The sequence below is a fragment of the Pristiophorus japonicus genome, chromosome 15 (assembly GCF_044704955.1).
Source record: "Pristiophorus japonicus isolate sPriJap1 chromosome 15, sPriJap1.hap1, whole genome shotgun sequence".
Taxonomy (NCBI): domain Eukaryota; kingdom Metazoa; phylum Chordata; class Chondrichthyes; family Pristiophoridae; genus Pristiophorus; species Pristiophorus japonicus.
The window spans coordinates 20,022,446-20,043,195 of NC_091991.1; the positions used below are offsets into that span (position 1 = coordinate 20,022,446).

The window sequence follows — 20,750 nt, forward strand, 5'->3', positions numbered from 1 at the left end:
TAGGAGTCGTGTGGGCCTGGACACCCAATCATGGTAAAGTATTTTCTCATTTGTAGCAATAGGAGTTTCGTAAGTCCGAAGCTCTTATTACTATGAATGAGAAACATCTCCAAACACCCAAACACGATATAAAACATTAAAAAAAACACCTCACACAGAAATTAAAGTTGATAGAAATGTTTTTGAAAAAAAAAAATTTGCCGATTTTTGACAAAAGTTTTAATTATGGTTTAAAATAAAATTACCTGATTGGGCAGGATTTTTAACATAAATATGTATTTTTAAATTTTATTTTTACATGTTTTTGATATGTTTTTAAATTCTTACGCTGGTAAAAGTAGGCTATGCGCCTGCTTTTACCAGGCACAAGAGTCTTAAGGACAATCCACTGGGCATGAGATGGGCAAATCCCGCAATCTCTGCCGTGGGTATGTCCTCGCTTCCGAGATGTGGCTATCTGTCAAGCCAGAAACTTTGGCAGATCGGAAAAGCCGGTTTTCGGCGCATGCACATTGCGCACCAAAAAACAGCTTTTGCGATGTCTTCCTGGGTCCGTAGACAATCCATACGGACCCCGGGAGGCCGGGATTTCAGGGCCATTGAAAAAAAAAACAAACACACTAAACACAACATAAAAAATAAAAAATGTACCTCACATAATTAAAACTAATTGAAATTAAAGTTAATAAATGTCTTAAAAAAAAAATCAGAAAAATATATTTTTTTTCTAAGGCTTGTAATTAGGGGTTAAATTAAACTTACCGTAGTGGGCAGGATTTTTAACATAAAAATGTGACTTGAAATTCTTTTTTAATATGTTTTTTATATGTTTTAAAACTCTTATGCTGGTAACAGTAGGCTATGCGCTGAGCAAGAGATGGGCAAATACCACAATCTCGCCCGCGCGATTGCCCTTGCTGCCGAGATGCGTGCGATCTCAGACTTGACAGATCGTAAAAGCCGTTTTTTGGCGCTTGCGGGTCTGTACACACTCTGTACGGACCCGGGGAGGCCGGGATTTCAAGGCCAATATGTTGATTGTAATTATATATTCTGAAATGGTGGTGGATCTGACAAGAATTTCATTTTTTTCTTACATTAGAGAGAGCAGTCTTAATAATTTTAATACCAGGCATAACCTGTTTGAAAAAAGTAAGCAAAATTAATGAATTAAAATTAACAGTTGGACCATGGAGAGATTGATCAATAGTGGCCATTGAGATGAGAAATAATAAGTATATAGGAGGCTGGGCAGTAATTTGCCGTGAGAAGAACATGCTGAGTATCAGTAGCAGATTCCCTGCCAATTGTTCATTCACTGTGCAATTTATATGAGAAAAACCGAATGAAAAGCTAGCCATGCTGCAAGAAGAATATTACATTAATATGGATGAATTGGAGTTCTTCTGAGCAGTGGCAAACAGTGGCAGGACAACACAAGTTATAAAAACTAGTTGGAGGTCATTCAAAGACAGGGAGCTAGAGATTTATCTGCGTACCGCCACTCCGCAGCACCAGGAAATGGCGTAACAATGGCGGCTGCCACTCTTTCGCCAGCTGGTGGCAGGTCCCGGGGCGGCCACCATTTTCCTCCCTCCTCTTGCACTGCCGGTAACTGGCAATGCCCGGGGAAAATAAATGATGGCACCTTATTCGACATAAATCGACGACTTAACGTTGCCACTCCGAACTTCAACTCTAGTGCTGAATTCAGCACTGGGTCCTGAGCGCACCAGGGTGACAGCGGCGATGTCAGTATCTCTTAAAGGGACACACACATCTTTCAGGTAAGTTTGGATTTAAGTTTTTGGACTGCGTTTCTTTGATTGGATGGAAGTAGTGGCTTGCTGCCATAGATGTTAAGAGGTCGAAATTGCCCTGTTTAGCGCCGCCGGTTAGCACCTCCGGGGGAAGGGGGGCACTACCGGCTCCCGCAAAATTGCATGGGTGTTAGCGGTGGCGCTGCAACCCGCCGGGAGCGCCTGGGGCCGCCCCGCAACCGACGATGATGTCATCGGCGTGCGCGGCGAACCCTTTCCGCCCCGCGGCGGAATTTGGCCAAAGCTCAGCGAGGTTGCCGGGAGCGGCGTCAGCGCCAGTCTCACCGGTCGTGAACCGAGCCAACATCCGCTCGCGGGCCGATAGGTAAAGGAAAAGGGGGGATCGCCCATTCGCCACCATCTTGCCAGTTTGGCCGGCTCACTGGTCGGCCCGACTTCTTCCTCTGTTGCTTGGTCCGGGCCGCCATTGTGCAGCACAGCACTCCGTTTTGTGTCCCGACTGCGGCCTCAGCACCACGCCACCCTGGTGGCCCAGTGGAGCCCATCAGAGGCCCAGCAGAGTGTGCAGTGGGCCTCCCCTTTAACCGCCGAAGAAGGGCATTGAAACGCTCTGACAGACGTGCCCCAGTAGCGCCCTGGATACTGCCCTAACAGGAAGTGGAACGAGCGAACGCTGCTCGACGCTTGTGAGATGGTAAAGGAAGGCCTCTGAGAAGACAGAAAATGCTGTAAATACTTAGCAGGTCAGGCAATATCCGTGGAAAGGGAATAAGTGTTCATGTCTCAAGTCGAGATGCTGCCTGACCAGTTGAGTAATTTCGGCATTTTATACTGTCATTTCAGATTTACAGCCTCTGCTCGCAGAGGGACGAGGAAGACACAGAAGAGGAAGAAGCAGAAGGATGCAATCCAGACAGCCCCTTTCTGGCCAGAGTATCCGGGATGGAATCATCTGCCTGTGGTACCAATGACCATAATCCCAATTCCCCTTCCCACATTTGTCCCACACCTTACCTTCCCTCTGTTATTGACCATCACAGCATCCTCTTGGCCTCAATGCTGAAACTAAAGCCACCACAAAGCAAACTTTCAATCCAACTCTATACGTCTATCCATCCAATATGTCATCAAGAAATCAACTCATTGCCCTTATGCATTCTCTTAGTGCCTTTGCCTATCCTACTGATGTAATGCAGTGCTACCCCAGTGGCTGCAGCATGGCTGATGGAAGGCTGCTGACTTTCAGTGGGGGGGCACAGCAGATGGCCTTGTTGGTCAACCTTGAGGAGCTGGTAACTGGGAGTGTCAAATCAAGTGACGCTTCTTCATCTTGCTCTTCCTCATCCTCTTCTGCCCTCTCCCACTTCGTGGTCAACCACTGTCTGGGCAGGCTGCATTTCTTGGGTGTGTGAAATGAGGAAGGTACAAGGGTGGAGTTGTGGTGATGGGAGTGCAGGAAAGCAAAAGGTGAATGTGAGAAACATAGAAACATAGAAAGTAGGTGCAGGAGTAGGCCATTCAGCCCTTCGAGCCTGCATCACCATTCAATAAGATCATGGGTCATCATTCACCTCAGTACCCCATTCCTGCTTTCTCCCCATACCCCTTGATCCCTTCAGCCATAAGGGCCATATCTAACTCCCTCTTGAATATATCTAACGAACTGGCATCAACAACTCTCTGCAGTATAGAATTCCACAAGTTCACAATTCTCTGAGTGAAGAAGTTTCTCCTCATCTCAGTCCTAAATAGTTTACCTCTTATCCTTAGACTGTGACCCCTGGTTCTGGACTTCCCCAACATCGGGAACATTCTTCCTGCATCTAACCTATCCAGTCCTGTCAAAGTTTTATATGTTTCTATGAGATCCCCTCTCATTCTTCTAAACTCCAGTGAAAACAGGCCCAGTTGATCCAGTCTCTCCTCATATGTCAGTCCTGTCATCTCGGGAATCAGTCTGGTGAACCTTCGCTGCACTCCCTCAATAGCAAGAATGTCTTTCCTCAGATTAGGAGACCAAAACTGAACACAATATTCTAGATGAGGCCTCATCAGGCCCTGTACAACTGCAGTAAGACCTCCCTGCTCCTATACTCAAATCCCCTAGCTATGAAGGCCAACATGCCATTTGCCTTCTTCACTGCCTGCTGTACCGACATGCCAACTTTCAATGACTGATGAACCATGACACCCAGGTCTCGTTGCACCTCCTCTTTTCCTAATCTGCCGCCATTCAGATATTATTCTGCCTTCGTGTTTTGCCACCAAAGTGGATAATCTCACACTTATCCACATTATACTGCATCTGCTATGCATTTGTCCACTAACCTAACCTGTCCAAGTCACTCTGCAGCCTCTTAGCGTCTTCCTCACAGCTCACACCACCACCCAGCTTAGTGTCATCTGCAAACTTGGAGATATTACACACAATTCCTTCATCTAAATCATTGATGTATTTTGTAAATAGCTGGGGTCCCAGTACTGAGCCCTGCGGCACCCCACTAGTCACTGCCTGCCATTCTGAAAAGGACCCGTTTATTCCGACTCTCTGTTTCCTGTCTGCCAACCAGTTCTCTATCCACGTCAAAACATTACCCCCAATACCATGTGCTTTAATATTGCACAACAATCTCTTGTGTGGGACCTTGTCAAAAGCTTTTTGAAAGTCCAAATACACCACATCCACTGGTTCTTCCTTGTCCACTCTACTAGTTACATCTTCAAAAAATTCTAGAAGTGTTGTCAAGCATGATTTCCCTTTCATAAATCCATGCTGACTTGGACCGATCCTGTCACTGCTTTCCAAATGTGCTGCTATTTCATCTTTAATAATTGATTCTAACCTTTTCCCCACTACTGATGTCAGGCTAACCGGTCTATAATTCCCCATTTTCTCTCTCCCTCCTTTTTTAAAAAGTGATGTTACATTAGCTACCCTCCAGTCCATAGGAACTGGATCCAGAGTCGATAGACTGTTGGAAAATGATCACCAATGCATCCACTATTTCTCGTGCCACTTCCTTAAGTACTCTGGGATGCAGACTATCAGGCCTTGGGGATTTATCGGCATTAAATCCCATTAATTTCCCTAACACAATTTCCTGACTAATAAGGATTTCCTTCTGTTCCTCCTTCTCACTAGATCCTCGGTCTCCCAGTATTTCCAGAAGGTTATTCATGTCTTCCTTCATGAAGACAGAACCAAACTAATTGTTCAATTGGTCTGCCATTTCTCTGTTCCCCATTATAAATTAATCTGATTCTGACTGCAAGGGACCTACGTTTGTCTTCACTAATCTCTTTCTCTTCACATATCTATGGAAGCTTTTGCAGTCAGTATTTATGTTCCCAGCAAGCTTCCTTTCATATTCTATTTTCCCCCTCCTAATTAAACACTTTTTCCTCCTCTGCTGGATTCTAAATTTCTCCCAGTCTTCAGGTTTGCTGCTTTTTCTGGCCAATTTATATGCCTCTTCTTTGGATGTAACACTATCCCTAATTTCCCTTGTTAGCCACGGTTGAGCCACCTTCCCCGTTTTATTTTTACTCCAGACAGGGATGTACAATTGTTGAAGTTCATCCATGTGATCTTTAAATGTCTGCGGTTGCCTATCCACCGTCAACCCTTTAAGTATCTATTCTAGACAATTCATGTCTCATACCATCAAATTTACCTTTCCTTAAGTTCAGGACCCTCGTCTCTGAATTAACTATGTCACTCTCCATCTTAATAAAGAATTCTACCATATTATGGTCACTCTTCCCCAAGGGGCCTCGCACAACAAGATTGCTAATTAGTCCTTTCTCATTACACATCACCCAGTCTAGGATGGCCAGCCTCTAGTTGGTCCCTCGACATATTGTTCTGGAAAACCATCTCTAATACATTCAGGAAATCCTCCTCCACCGTATTGCTACAAGTTTGGTTAGCCCAATCTATATGTCGATTAAAGTCGCCCATGATAACTGCTGTACCTTTATTGCACGCATCCTTAACTTCTTGTTTGATGCTGTCCCCAACCTCACTACTACTGTTTGGTGGTCTGTATACAACTCCCACTATCTTTTTCTGCCCTTTGGTATTCTGCAGTTCTACCCATACAGATTCCACATCATCCAAGCTAATATTCTTCCTTACTATTGTGTTAATTTCCTCTTTAACCAGCAACGCTACCCCACTTCCTTTTCCTGTCTATCCTTCCTGAATGTTGAATACCCCTGGATGTTGAGTTCCCAGCCTTGGTCACCCTGGAGCCATGTCTCCGTAATCCCAATTATATCATATTCTTTAATAGCTGCCTGCGCAGTTAATTCGTCCTCCTTATTACGAATACTCCTCGCATTGAGGTACAGAGCCTTCAGGCTTGTCTTTTTAACACACTTTGTTCCTTTAGAATTTTGCTATAATATGGCCCTTTTTAATTTTTGCCTTGGGTTTCTCTCTACTTTAACTTTTCTTCTTTCTATTTTTTGCTTCTGCCCCCATTTTACTTCCCTCTGTCTCCCTGCATAGGTTCCCATCCCCCTGCCATATTAGTTTAAGCCCTCCCCAACAGCACTAGCAAACACTCCCCCTAGGACATTGGTTCCGGTCCTGCCCAGGTGCAGACTGTCCGGTTTGTATTGGTCCCACCTCCCCTAGAACCGATTCCAATGTCCCAGGAATTTGAATCCCTCCCTCCTGCACCACTTCTCAAGCTCAGTATTCATCTTAGCTATCCTGCTATTTCTACTCTGACTAGCACATGGCACTGGTAGCAATTCTGAGATTACTACCTTTGAGGTCCTGCTTTTTAATTTAACTCCTAGCTCCCTAAATTCAGCTTGTATGACCTCATCCCGTTTTTTTACCTATATTGTTGGTACCTAAATGCACTACGACAACTGGCTGTTCACCCTCACCCTCCAAAATGTCCTGCAGCCACTCGAGACATCCTTGACCCTTGCACCAGGGAGGCAACATATCCTAGAGTCTCGGTTGCTACCGCAGAAACGCCTATCTGGTCCCCTTACAATAGAATCCCCTACCACTATAGCTCTCCCACTCTTTTTCCTGCCCTCCTGTGCAGCAGAGCCACCCATGGTGCCATGAACTTGGCTGCTGCTGCCCTCCCCTGATGAGTCATTCCCCCGCAATAGTACCCAAAACGGTGTATCTGTTTTGGAGGGTGATGACCACAGGGGACCCCTGCACTACCTTCCTTCCACTGCTCTTCCTGCTGGTCACCCATTCCCTCTCTACCTGAGTAACCTTTGCCTGCAGTGTGGCCAACTCGCTAAAAGTGCTATTCACGACATCCTCAGCATCATGGATGCTCCAGAGTGAATCCATGTGCAGCTCCAGTGCCGCAATGCGGTCTGTCAGGAGCTGGAGCTGGACACTGATTTCCCACGTAGCACAGGAATAACATGGCACGGCGCTGTGCTCAACTGGCATGACTTAACCCTTAAATTACTTAATTTGCTTAATTTGGCAACAATGACAAAGGTTTCCTACTGATGAGAAAAAGAAAAAAGATAAAGAAAAAAGAAAAACTACTCCCCAATCAGCCAGCCAATCACTTACCCTCTTGGCTATGATGTCACACCTCGATTACTTTTTACTTCTTTGTTTACTACCGGCCTCTGCTGCAGCTGCAGCTAGCTGCTCCCTCTCTGCCACTGTTCGCTCTCAGCTGCCGCCCTTTGTAGTCCCGCTCACCTGCCGACCTCCTCTCGCGATGCTGCTCCCTTCAGCACTGCTGCTGGCCAAGGGCTCTACCATGCCCCTGCCAAGAATGCTCTGCACCGTCTCCTCCAAGAGGTGAGGTGAGGCTAGGAATGGGAGATGTGCTTTGTGTATGGTGCAGATTATTGGTCGTTGAGTGATTCGGGGTGGGAGTCATGCATTGAGCAGTGTGTGAGGCTAGTGATGCACTTGGTAGGAGACAGCTTTTGAAGATGCATTCACTGACCTTGACCAGTGGTCTGAGGTCATGAAGCTTCTTTGGGCACTGGAGCCAGGTGGTGGGGGCAGCACTGCTGGCCTCGGTGATGTAGTCCCGCATCCTTTTTTCTGGAGGGCCTCCTGGCCCCTGTGGTAGAGAATCTGTCGCTTCTCGGCCTTTTGGCTAAGATCAAGTGTAGTATCTGTTCTTATCAGTTTAATATCCCCTATGGGGACCAAATATTAAATTGTTTTTTGGAACAGGGAGATGGAACAGGGGCTTGCTCCGTCCACTCCACGCACCGACCTGGTATGGCAGTGTTTCCAGGAACGGTGCAGCTTCCCCTCTCGGCCTTTTGGCTAAGATCAAGTGTAAATTGCGCAAAGTGATCTTTGGCGCTGGAGTTGATCTGACAAGAATGAAAAAATAAATCTGTCTTGCAGATTTAAACCCCTGCACAAAGTTGGAGTGCTGCGTGCGAGACCCTGGGTGCCCCTTCCCCGGCTTGCTGAATTATTTGTGTTAGTGCTAAATCAGTTATTCCATTTTTTGAGGTTCAGAAGAGAATTCAGCTTTCAGAGCTGAATAATCAGATTTGGAACTTCTTTTTAACGTTAAATTTTTGTTTGAAAGGCAGGAAGGCCTAAAAATTGTATTTTTGCACTGTATTTTAATTTGCATTAGTTCTGAGTGCATTGCCCCTTTAATTCATAGTCCTTTTAATTGCCCACAATTCCTTGCAAGCACAATAGCCTCGCTCCCACAGGCTGCGCGAAGCTCGAGCACCACTTCAGGATGGAACTTTGCTCCGGAGGTCTCCACTAACGCCAACAGGAAGGCGTTGCAAAGAAGGTTAGCGCTGCACCACCAATCTCCAGCACCCCCAGACGAATTTATTCTCCTTAGCGTTGAGGCCATTTTCAGCGGCCGTTACCTCGTGGCGAACACTAATTTCTAGGCCAGAGGCTTTCAATAGCAATAGCTGTGATGCTCAGCTGACGGTGATTAATACAAAAGCTTTTGGAGCAAATGTTAGAATTGTTATGCCATTGATAAATGTCTAATTTACATAGCTGTATCACATTAATAAAATGTTATTAATTACATCACTCTTAAGCAGCTATTTTATTTTGAATGAATGTTGTGCTCATCAAGATGACAAATATCAGAGCTGCAACATTTTCTGATGCTACATTCAGTGTTGGTGTCGAGCACTCCCAGTCCTAGTACAGCAAGGTTTCAGTGCTTGGAAAAAGCATAAACGTTAATCCTACTCGTTGGTGCATTTATACTGCAAGTTTATCATTGATCCAGTTCAGGAGCAAAATGAAATGGGACTTCTTGGAGACGGCAGTCCCATTTCACTTTTGGTTTACAAAGGGGTGTTTGGACCTCCTGACACTTTTTAAAGCTAACCAACATTCATTTAATTTAAATATTTAAAGAGTGTGCATTCCACTATCCTCCCTGCTCTCTAAACATTTAAATTTCCAATTGCTGGAAGAAAGCTCTGCCCATATTTGTGTCTAAGCTTGCACAGGGGTCCTTTTTCAGCCATTAACACTTAAACATTTAGTGAATTCAGGCAGCAGATAAATTTAACAAATATTCAAGGAATTCCCTGAGCACTTCGTAAAGCCCCTCTGCTTAGATTCCACGTAGTGTTGTGTGATAGGGCCCAAGTATCGGGCCGCGCCTTGATGCCCGTTTTTCGCGCCACAAAGTGCGCCTAAAAAAAACTTACCTATTCTCCGGCTCCCTGCAGGTCCTCTGGAGCTGGGCACTGCGCAGTACAAGCTGTGGGGGGCGGAGCCAGGTCCCTGCGCTGAAAACAGTGTCGGGACCTCTGCACATGCACGCTACAGTGGGCGCGCATGTGCAGTAGCTCCAGGCGCCTAAAACTGTGGGAGGGGCCCGAAGCACGCAGCCCCTAGCCCTGGCCGAATGGCCTCACTGGGGCTGCGTGGATAAGACTCCTCCCACCCGACCGGACCGGACCGGACCCCTGCTCTCCCCCCCTGGCAACCCGACCCGACCTCCGCGCCCCCCCCCGGACCTCCGCGCCCCCCCCGACCTCCGTGACTCTTTCTCCCCCCCCCACCACCCGACCTCCGCGACTCTCTCAACCCCTGACCTCCGCAACTCTCTCTCCCCCCCCCACCCGACCTCCACGACTCTTACCCCCCCCCCCCGGACCTCCACGACCCCCCCCCCCCCCGAGACCCGACGCCACCTACCTGTAATTCCAGCCCGAAGTCCTGGGCCCGGCCCTTCCCCCCTCCCTCCTCTCTCCTTCCCTCCCTCCCTCCTCTCTCCTTCCCTCCCCTCTCCTTCCCTCCCTCCCTCCTCTCTCCTTCCCTCCTCTCTCCTTCCCTCCCTCCCTCCCTTTGCTCTCCTTCCCTCCCTCCCTTTGCTCTCCTTCCCTCCCTCCCTACTCTCTTCTTCCCTCCCTCCCTACTCTCTGCTTCCCTCCCTCCCTACTCTCTGCTTCACTCCCTCCCTACTCTCTCCTTCCCTGCCTCCCTACTCTCTCCTTCCCTCCCTCTCTCCTCTCTCCTTCCCTCCCTCCTCTCTCCTTCCCTCCCTCCATCCTCTCTCCCTCTCTCCCTTCTTCCCCTCTCCCCCACTCCCCTCTTCTCCCCCTCTCCCCCCTTCTCCCCCTCTCCCCCCTTCTCCCCCTCTCCCCCCTCCTCTCTTCTCCCCCCTTCTCCTCCTCCCCCCCTTCTCCTCCTCCCCCTTCTCCTCCTCCCCCCCTTCTCCTCCTCCCCCCCTTCTCCTCCTCCCCCCCTTCTCCTCCTCCCCCCCTTCTCCTCCTCACCCCCCTTCTCCTCGCACCTCCTCTCCTCCTCCCACCCCCCCACCCCCTCCTCCTCCCCACCCCCCTCCTCCTCCCTCTCTCCCACCCCCCTTCTCCCCTTCCCACCCCCCTTCTCCCCCTCCCCTCGCTGTCAGAAACACAGACACTGACAGACAGAGAGTGAGATACACACACACAGACAGACAGAGAGATAGAGACACTGACAGAGACACACTATGGGGGGGGGCCGTCCCAGCATGCTGTTGGAGGACTCCCGGTGCTGCAGTCGGTAAGTAGAAAATGTTTTATTTATTGATTATTTAAAAAAATATATTTTTATATATTTTTTTTGATTGATTTATTGGTTGATTTATTGATGTATTTGTCATTTATTATTGTTGATGGCTCTTTATTTGTAAAACTGAAGTGTTTAATGTTTGTAAACTTCCCTTTAAACCCCCCCCCCCCCACCCCATTCCCTACGCCTAATTTGTAACCTACGCCTGATTTTCTAAAGTGCAGACAAGGTTTTTTTCATACGTACAAAAATCTTCACTTACTCCATTCTAAGTTAGTTTGGAGTAAGTTTTCACTGCCTAAACTTTGAAAACATGCGTAAGTAGCGGGACACGCCCCCTTTTGAAAAAAAAATTCTGTTCCAAAGTGAAACTGTTCTAACTGACTAGAACTGGAGCAAACTAAATGCCGAGAATTCAAATTTCTAAGATACTCCATTCTTAACCAGTTGCTCCAAAAAAACAGGAGCAACTCAGGCCGAAACTTGGCCCCATTATCTCCGGCAGGTCAGTCTCTGATTCTGGGTCTCTCCTGCAACTTTAATATTGCTGCAATTGGAGACTGCCTTGCAGCAGTGCAAAACTTCCGAAAGGTAACTCAAAGGGGAAAGGAGCGATTGGAAATGGAACTCAGTGGGGAGGGTGGAGCAGTATCTCAGTTTTGAGTGGGGAGAGGGAATTGAAAAGTACTTCAACGGGGAGGGGGGGCCCAGTGGAACTTTCCGATCATCCAATAACTAAGGAGGCCTGGATTTTTCTGGTCGTGAAGAGGTTCTATTATTTCAGGTTTGAAAGGGCTCTAATTAATTTTTACAAAGCAGAACAATGCTTACCCTTAATGTTATGATTTTTCCACATTTGTTCTTGAGATAAGACGTTATTGTGTTGCTAATGTTAGCAAAGTTTAACACTAAATACCCCTATAACAGCATCATCCATAGACCTGATAGGTGTTGCAGCTAAATGTAGACACTTATATAATGGGATGATCCACAGGATACAGCTAACCATAGTTTTCAATGCATTTTGAAATGGAATGTTGTGACCCACCTCCCATTATTAATAATTAGAAGATATTAAGTAAGATGAGGAATTACATTAAATATTCGATACTTAGCTGATAGTATACCATATATTCACTTAAATCTACCCTGTCTTTCAAAAACTAAGTGGTCTTAAAATACTTTAATATTTATTTTCTATATCGTTTAATGATTTATTTTTTACAGAACTAGTTATATAATTCAAAATGTTTTTCAACAGTTTTTCTGCCCAAGTTCTGCCAGTTAAAACAGAGCACCTCAACATTATAGAAGCCTTTTTCTCTGCTTTCTCTGCAAAAAGTCAGCACTAGTATTAAATGGGCAACAGGAAAACCACCTTTTTGCTCACATTGGTGACTGGAGCAATATATACTGCTTGGTTTAATTTCTTGATTTCTTAATGTATTTAAGAAGTAACACACGATTGGCGTATGTTAATAAGATATTTAAAATGCCACATTGCCTTCCATTCCCAGAGTTTTATATAAACTAAAGAAGCATAAGTGATCCTAAACAGATCATACTGTTGCATCTTTCTATACGTTATATAATATAGAAGATAGATTGAATTGGACAATCTTAGAAAATCTTCCTGTGTTGTTAGTTATTCAGAAATTAAGTCTAATAAGATGAAATTCCATCCATTTAGATCACTAGTCTATATTTACATTTCAAAGACAGTACACAGAAACAGAAACTACCAACTTTTAAATTCCTGTCTAGTGTCTGACACTACACCAGATATTGGAAAATAACCTTCATGTTTTGCAATGCTGACTCTTTAGGATCAAGTAGTTCACCAACTTTGTGAATCATTTGCATCACATTAGAAAAGTTGATGGAACACCAGTTAATAGATGAGAGAAGTCTTTAAAAACTGGCGTCCAGATTCTGTCAGCAAATATCATGCACATTTAAGCTGACAGCTAGAGTTACGTTTATCTTTCTAATGCCACATTGACAGTACTGACGAACAAGGTCTCAAGCACTAAATGCTCACATTGCTTTAACTGGGTTTGCAAATAGAATATTATTATTACAGTAACTATGCATGGATGGAGAAATAATAATATATTCTTCTGCCTTGAATAGCTAGGAATGCGGTATATTTCTATAAAAATTGCAACTAACCATGTATATTGCATCCATGAAGTTGTCCCCTTTGTACAGTAAAGTCACCTGCCTGGGCAGGTGGGGCATATTGCCCATTGTACAATCAGCCTGGTTTTCATTCAGATGGGATGAAAATTGTGCAGGTTCTACAACGGATGAGTGATCCGCTGTGCCAGATCTTTGCTACAGCATCCTTTCCCTGGAGATTATTGGTTCCAAATACTGAAGCATCCAGATATATTGGGCGCTTGAACTGACAAGGCCAAATGTTGTTTAATCTGGAAAAATGCAAGGTAATGAGACCGGCACAAGGGAATAAGCAGCAAAAGTATGAGATGAATGGTAGTAAACTACACTATACACTACAAGAGAAGGATCTCAGGATAAAGCTGCATAGCTTGTTAACCACCAAGATACTGTAAAAAATAAAATTAAAAAAGCAAACAGAATAAAGGGGTAAAGCCAGAGGGATGGACTATAATTTGTTTTGAGCCCTGGCTCAGCCCTACTTAAAGTACAATATACAATTTTAGTCACTTTACTATAGTGGGGACAACCTGGTTTTGCAAAGAGTCATCATCATCATCATAGGCAGTCCCTCGAAATCGAGGAAGACTTGCTTCCACTTTAAACGTGAGTTCTTGGGTAACTGAACAGTCCAATATGGGAATTACAGTCTCTGTCACAGGTGGGACAGATAGTTATTGGAGGAAAGGGTGGGTGGGACTGGTTTGCCACATGCTCCTTCCGCTACCTGCACTTGGTCTCTGTATGCTCTCGGCGACAAGACTCGAGGTGCTCAGCGCCCTCCCAGATGCACTTCCTCCACACTCTAGAGTATAGGGGAGGGCACCCAAACAAATCTAATGCTGAGGAGTAGTAACCTGAGCTGTGAGGAACTACTGTGGAAGTTGTAAATGTTTGCACTGGAAGAATGAAGGCCCGGTGGAGCCCTTACCAGTCTTTAGGATCGTAAGAGATACAGATAACTTGGACCCTAACAAATTGCTTGATGCAATAGGTAAATTGCTTGATAACAAATAGACTTAAGATGATAAGAAAGAAAGTGGGGGCGAGAAATTCTGGGTGTTTACGCTTCCCGTTAGCACCCCTGGGGGACGCTAATGGGACACAAAGGATTTTTCGCCCGTGCGCGGCACCGCTAATGACTCGCGTGGAATTCCATGGGAGTTTAGCGATGGAGGTCACCAGTAGCGCCCATTTCGCCGGCGATGATGATATCATCACCGCGCGCAGCAAACTGATTTCATCCCGAAGCGAAAATTCAGTAACGCCCCCCTGAAGCTGCACGGGGCGATGGCAGTCATAGCTTCAGGGGGGGCGCATACCGGGCTGTAGGTTGCTCGCGGTGTGAAATTTAAAGCAGAGGTGACGATTTGAAAAAAAAATTGTCCGACTTACCGGTCGCGGCCTGCTGGATGTTGAATCTCAGGGTCCGTGCCCCGATCTTCCAGCCCGGCACCCCGCTGGTGGGGTAGGGAGCCGTTTTTCCCCCACAGAGTCGGAAGCTTGGCCCTCCCCTTTAATGAAGGGAAAGGCCCTGTCTACACGGCCGTGTAGCGCTCTGCCCCTCACTGATCCCTTCTGCTCTGCTCCCACCCCACTGAGCAAATGTCACGTATATTTTGCGCTCCACTTGCTCCCGGGAGCAGTAACCCGAATCTAGGTCGTGGGGCGGGACTTCCGTGGCTGTGACCGCCCTCAAACGGTGCACAACGCAATTTCCCGCCCCTTTATCTCACAGATGGTATGAATGTGTAGAACAGTCTGCTCAGGGTCTCAGTTGGTTAATGTTGACAAATTCAAAAGGGAGTTGGATGGTTTATTGATGAAACAAGCGATTAAAGGCTTTATGCGAGTATAATCGTAGTATTCATTTTGAACTTTTGGACCAACCAGATGGGCTGCAATGATCTTTTCCAGTCCTATACATTGTTATGACATACATGAATAAAACATACATCAGTCCGGGCACCTCTGCATTGAATTCACCAAAAGCCACAATCATCAATGGGACGTGCTGCTGCCTTCCATGTTGCCATGTTCTCTTAACCTGTTGGGGTAAACTACTTAAATAAACTCTAAATTAATAGCCAATGTAATCCTTAGCTAATGGATTAAAGAATGTGAAATTAATATCGCGTGGAAAATAAATCATCACTGAACGTGGCTTGCAGAACTTGCATAACCCAGTAAATCACCTTTTCACTGAACTACTGGGATGTATAATAAAAAAAAGAAAAGCCTCAAATGCAATGTGTAGCAATTTAAGGGCCCTAAATTGGTGGGCATACCGCCCCTTACAGGCCGTGTACCGCCGGCATACCGCCCAAAAATGCAATTTTCGTCAAACATCGCCTTCATATCGCCAACATACCGCCCGGCGGAAAATTCATCAGTGATATACCACCGGGCGATATGAACACTGCCCACCCATGCAGACAGCTGACATACCGCCAAATGTTCGTGACTTCCACTGGCGCTGTATACTGTCCTGGAGAATGTGCTTTTAAGTCGATATTTTATGGGCAGTATGTACACAAAGCTGACAGGTTTGTTTGATCTTTATAGTTCTCCACAGTTTAATGCATTTTTAAATGGATGGTAGTAAGGTAATAATATAAATGTTCTAATAAAGCCTTATTTACTGCTTTATTAATTAACTACAATAAAAAAATTTTGTGTCTCTCACCCCCAGTCTCTTAACTCCCCATCCTCCCCCCCACAGCGATCTCTCCCTCACCCACAGCGATCTCGCCCCCCCCACAGCGATCTCTCCCCCGCCCATAGCAATCCAGCAATCTCTCGCACCCCCCGCCCCCCCACAGCGATCTCTCCACCTCCCCACCACAGCGATCGTCCCCCCCCCCCACAGTGATCTCTCCACCTCCCCACCACAGCGATCATCCCCCCCCCCCCCCCACAGTGATCTCTCCCCCCCACAGGGAACTCTTCCCCCCCCTCACAGCGTTCCCTCTCCCCCCCGCAGCGATCTCTCCCCCCCGCCCCACAGCGATCTCACCACCCCCCACAGCAATCCAGCAATCTCTCGCTGCCCCCCCCCACATAGCGATCTCTCCACCTCCCCACCACAGCAATCTTCCCCCCCCCACCCATAGCGATCTCTCCCCCCCACAGGGAACTCTTTCCCCCCCACCACAGTGATCTCTCTCCCCCCCCCACAGCGATTGCCCCCCCCCACAGCGTTCCCTCTCCCCCCGCAGCGATCTCTCCCCCATCCCCCCACAGCGATCTCTTCATCTCTTCCCCCGCCCCCACAGCGATCTCTTCCCCCCCCCCCACAGTGATCTCTGCCCCACCCAGTGTTCCCTCTCCCCCCCACCACAGCGATCTCTGCCCCCCACCCCCACAGTGATCTCTGCCCCCCCCACAGTGTTCCCTCTCCCCCCCACCACAGCGATCTCTGCCCCCCCACAGCGTTCCCTCTCCCCCCCCTCCACAGCGATCTCCCCCCCCCCACAGCGATCTCAACCCCCCCCACAGCGTTCCCTCTCCCCCCCCACAGCGATCTCCCCCCCCCGCCACAGCGATCTCTGCCCCCCCCACAGCATTCCCTCTTCCCCCCCTCCACAGCGATCTCTCTCCCCCCCACAGCAATCTCCCCCCACAGCGATCTCTCCGCCCCCCCTCCACAGCGATCTCTCCGCCCCCCCTCCACAGCGATCTCTCCCCCCCCTCCACAGCGATCTCTCCCTCCCCCCCACACAGCAATCTCTCCCCCCCCACACAGCGATCTCTTCCCTCCCCCCCCACAGCAATCTCTCCCCACCCCCACAGCGATCTCTTCCCTCCCCCCCCCACAGCGATCTCTCCCCCCCACACAGCGATCTCTTCCCTCCCCCCCCCCCACAGCGATCTCTCCCCACCCCCACAGCGATCTCTTCCCTCCCCCCCCCCACAGCGATCTCTCCCCCCCACACAGCGATCTCTTCCCTCCCCCCCCACAGCAATCTCTCCCCACCCCCACAGCGATCTCTTCCCTCCCCCACAGCAATCTCTCCCCCCCACACAGCGATCTCTTCCCCCCCACAGCGATCTCTTCCCTCCCCCACCCACAGCGATCTCTTCCCTCCCCCACAGTGATCTCTTCCCCCCCCCCCCACAGCGATCTCTTCCCTCCCCCACAGCGATCTCTTCCCCCCCCACAGCAATCTCTTCCCTCCCCCACAGCAATCTCTCCCCCCCACACAGCGATCTCTTCCCCCCCACAGCGATCTCTTCCCTCCCCCCCCCACAGCGATCTCTTCCCTCCCCCACAGCGATCTCTTCCCTCCCCCCCCACAACGATCTCTTCCCCTTCCACAGCAATCTCTCCCCCCCACACAGCGATCTCTTCCCCCCCCACAGCGATCTCTTCCCTCCCCCCCCCACAGCGATCTCTCCCCCCCCACAGCGATTTCTCCCCCCCCCACAGCGATCTCTTCCCTCCCCCACAGTGGGCTCTCACCACCCCCCCCACAGCGATCTCTCCCCCCACCCACAGCGATCTCCCCCCACCCGCAGCGATCTCTCCCCCCCCTCCACAGCGATCTCTCCCTCCCCACCCCCCAACAGCGATCTCTCCCCCCCCCCTCCACAGCGATCTCTCCCTCCCCACCCCCCAACAGCGATCTCTCCCCCCACCCACAGCGATCTCCCCCCACCCGCAGCGATCTCTCCCCCCCCTCCACAGCGATCTCTCCCCCCCCCTTCCACAGCGATCTCTCCCTCACCCCCCCCCCCCACAGCGATCTCTTCCCTCCCCCACAGTGGGCTCTCACCACCCCCCCCACAGCGATCTCTCCCCCCACCCACAGCGATCTCCCCGCCCCCCCACCCCCACAGCGATCTCTCACCCCACCCACAGCGATCTCCCCCCCCCCCCCAGCGAGATCTCCCCCCCCCCCACAGTGGTCTCTCATTCCCCCCCCAACCCGCACAGTGATATCTCCCCCCCCCCCCCAGCCCCCCACAGCGGTCTCTCACACCACCACCCCCCCACCCCCCACAGCGATCTCTCGTCCCCACACACACCGATCTCTCCCCCCCCCACGCAGCGATCTCCCCCCCTACAGCGATCTCTTTCCCCCCCCACACAGCGATCTCACCCCCTCCTCCACAGCAATCTCACGCTCCCCCCACCCCACACATCTCTCCCCCCACCCCCCAGAGCGATCTCTCCCCCCCCCGCCACAGCAATCTCCCCCCCCCCCCACAGCAATCTCTTCCCCCCCCACCCTCTCCCTACAGCGATCTCTTTCCCCCCCCCACACAGCGATCTCACCCCCTCCTCCACAGCAATCTCACGCTCCCCCCACCCCACACAGTGATCTCTACCCCCACCCCCCAGAGCGATCTCTCCCCCCCCGCCACAGCAATCTCCCCCCCCCCCACAGCAATCTCTTCCCCCCCACCCTCCCCCGCACAGCAATCTCACCCCTCCCACAGCAATCTCTCCACCCAACACAGCGATCTCCGCTCCCAACCCGCATACACCGTATTCTCTCGCCCCCCACCACAACGATCATTCCTTCCCCCCCCACAGCGATTTCTCCTCCCCTCCCACCCCCCACAGCGATCTCTTCCCCCCCCCCGCCACACAGCGATCTCTTCCCCTCCCAACCCAGCGAACTCCCACCCTTACCGCCACACACGGCATTCTCTCCCCCATCCTACAGCGATCTCTCCCCTCCCCCCCGCCCCACAGTGAACTCTTCCCTCCCACCCCAGCAATCTCTCCTCCGCCACCCCCCCCCCACAGCGATCTCTCTTTCCCCCGCCCACAGTGATCTCTCTCCCCCCCCCCCGCAGCGATCTCTTCCCACCCCTCCCCCCCACAGTGATCTCTCTCCCCACCCCACAGCAATCTCTCCCCCCCGCCCCAACAGCGATCTCTCTTTCCCCTGCCCACAGTGATCTCTCTCCCCACCTCACAGTGATCTCTCTCCCCACCTCACAGTGATCTCTCTCCTCCACCCCCCCCACAACAGTTCTGCCCCCCTCCCCCCCCCCACCCCACACAGCACTCTCAGGCTAGCAGTCTCTGGCCTCTCGTCGGTGCCTCTCACGGGGGCGGAGCTTCACAGCCGCGCGTGCACGCACATATCGGGAGCCGTAGATTCTTGAGTCAAAGGGCCTCCTCCGCCGCACACTGCCCGCTGCACTCCGCTCGGTTTACCGCCGAGAAAAATTCAATGGAATTCCCACCCACTCAGCCCCAGCGGTACCGGATGGTAGAGAACGATGCACCACCTGCGGACCACCGAAAAACGGGCGGACCATGTGTTTGATCAAATTCAGCCCCATAACTTTGCAGATTTTAAACTTAGTTGTAACTTGAAGGATTATTTTAACCACTTCCCTGTAATTTATTAGCTGTTATGCTTGTAAAAGCATTTTGTAAAGAACGAAATCATAATTCTGTAATATATTATAATGGCAGGCTTCTTTACTAATGTTTTATTCAGCATATAAAAGATAGTTTAAATGCCCTTCCGTCAAGTATCACAAGTAGGAACTTATTAGTCAGGAAATTGCGTTAGGGAAATTGATGGGATTGTAGGCCGATAAATCCCCAGGGCCTGATAGTCTGCATCCCAGAGTACTTAAGGAAGTGGCCCTAGAAATAGTGGATGCATTGGTAGTCATTTTCCAACATTCTATAGAAACATAGAAAATAGGTGCAGGAGTAGGATATTCGGCCCTTCGAGCCTGCAGCACCATTCAATATGATCATGGCTGATCATGCATTTCAGTACCTCATTCCTGCTTTCTCTCCATACCCCTTGATCCCTTTAGCCGTGAGGGCCACATCTAACTCCCTTTTGAATATAGCTAACGAACTGGCCCCAACAACTTTCTGTGGTAGAGAATTTCAAATGCCCACAACTCTCCAAGTGAAGAAGTTTCTCCTCATCTCGGTCCTAAATGGCTTACCCTTTATCCTTAGACTGTGTCCCCTGGTTCTGGATTTCCCCAACATCAGGAACATTCTTCCTGCATCTAAACTGTCCAGTCCCGTCAGAATTTTATATGTTTCTATGGGATCCCCTCTCATTCTTCTAAACTCCAGTGAATACAGGCCCAGACGATCCAGTCTCTCCTCATATGTCAGTCCTGCCATCCTGGGAATCAGTCTGGTGAACCTTCGCTGCACTCCCTCAATAGCAAGAATGTCCTTCCTCAGATTAGGAGACAAAACTGTACACAATATTCAAGGTGTGGCCTTACCAAGGCCCTGTATGGACTCTGGATCAATTCCTATGGATTGGAGGGTAGCTAATGTAACCCCACTTTTTAAAAATTGAGGGAGAGAGAAAACGTGGAATTATAGACCGGTTAGCCTGACATCGGCAGTGGGGGAAAATGTTGGAATCAATTATTAAAGAAGTAATAGCAGAGCATTTGGAAAGCAGTGACAGAATCAGTCCAAGTCAGCATGGATTTATGAAAGGGAAATCATGCTTGACAAATCTTCTGGAATTTTTTGAGGATTTAACTAGTAGAGTGCACAAGGGAGAATCAGTGGATGTGGTGCATTTGGACTTTCAAAAGGCTTTTGACAAGGTCCCACACAAGAGATTAGTGTGCAAAATTAAAGCACATGGTATTAGGGATAATGTATTGATGTGGATAGAGAATTGGTTGGCAGACAAGAAGCAAAGAGTAGGAATAAACGGGTCCTTTTCAGAATGGCAGGCAGTGACTAGTGGGGTATCGCAAGGTTCAGTGCTGGGCCCCCAGCTATTTACAATATACATTAATGATTTGGA

General features: G+C 49.2%; 1 pseudogene; it reads left to right on the plus strand.

Moving 5' to 3' along the window:
- The first annotated feature begins 7,871 nt into the window (after positions 1-7,871).
- Positions 7,872-8,051, plus strand: LOC139225940 (U2 spliceosomal RNA; annotated as a pseudogene).
- Positions 8,052-20,750: the final 12,699 nt, after the last annotated feature.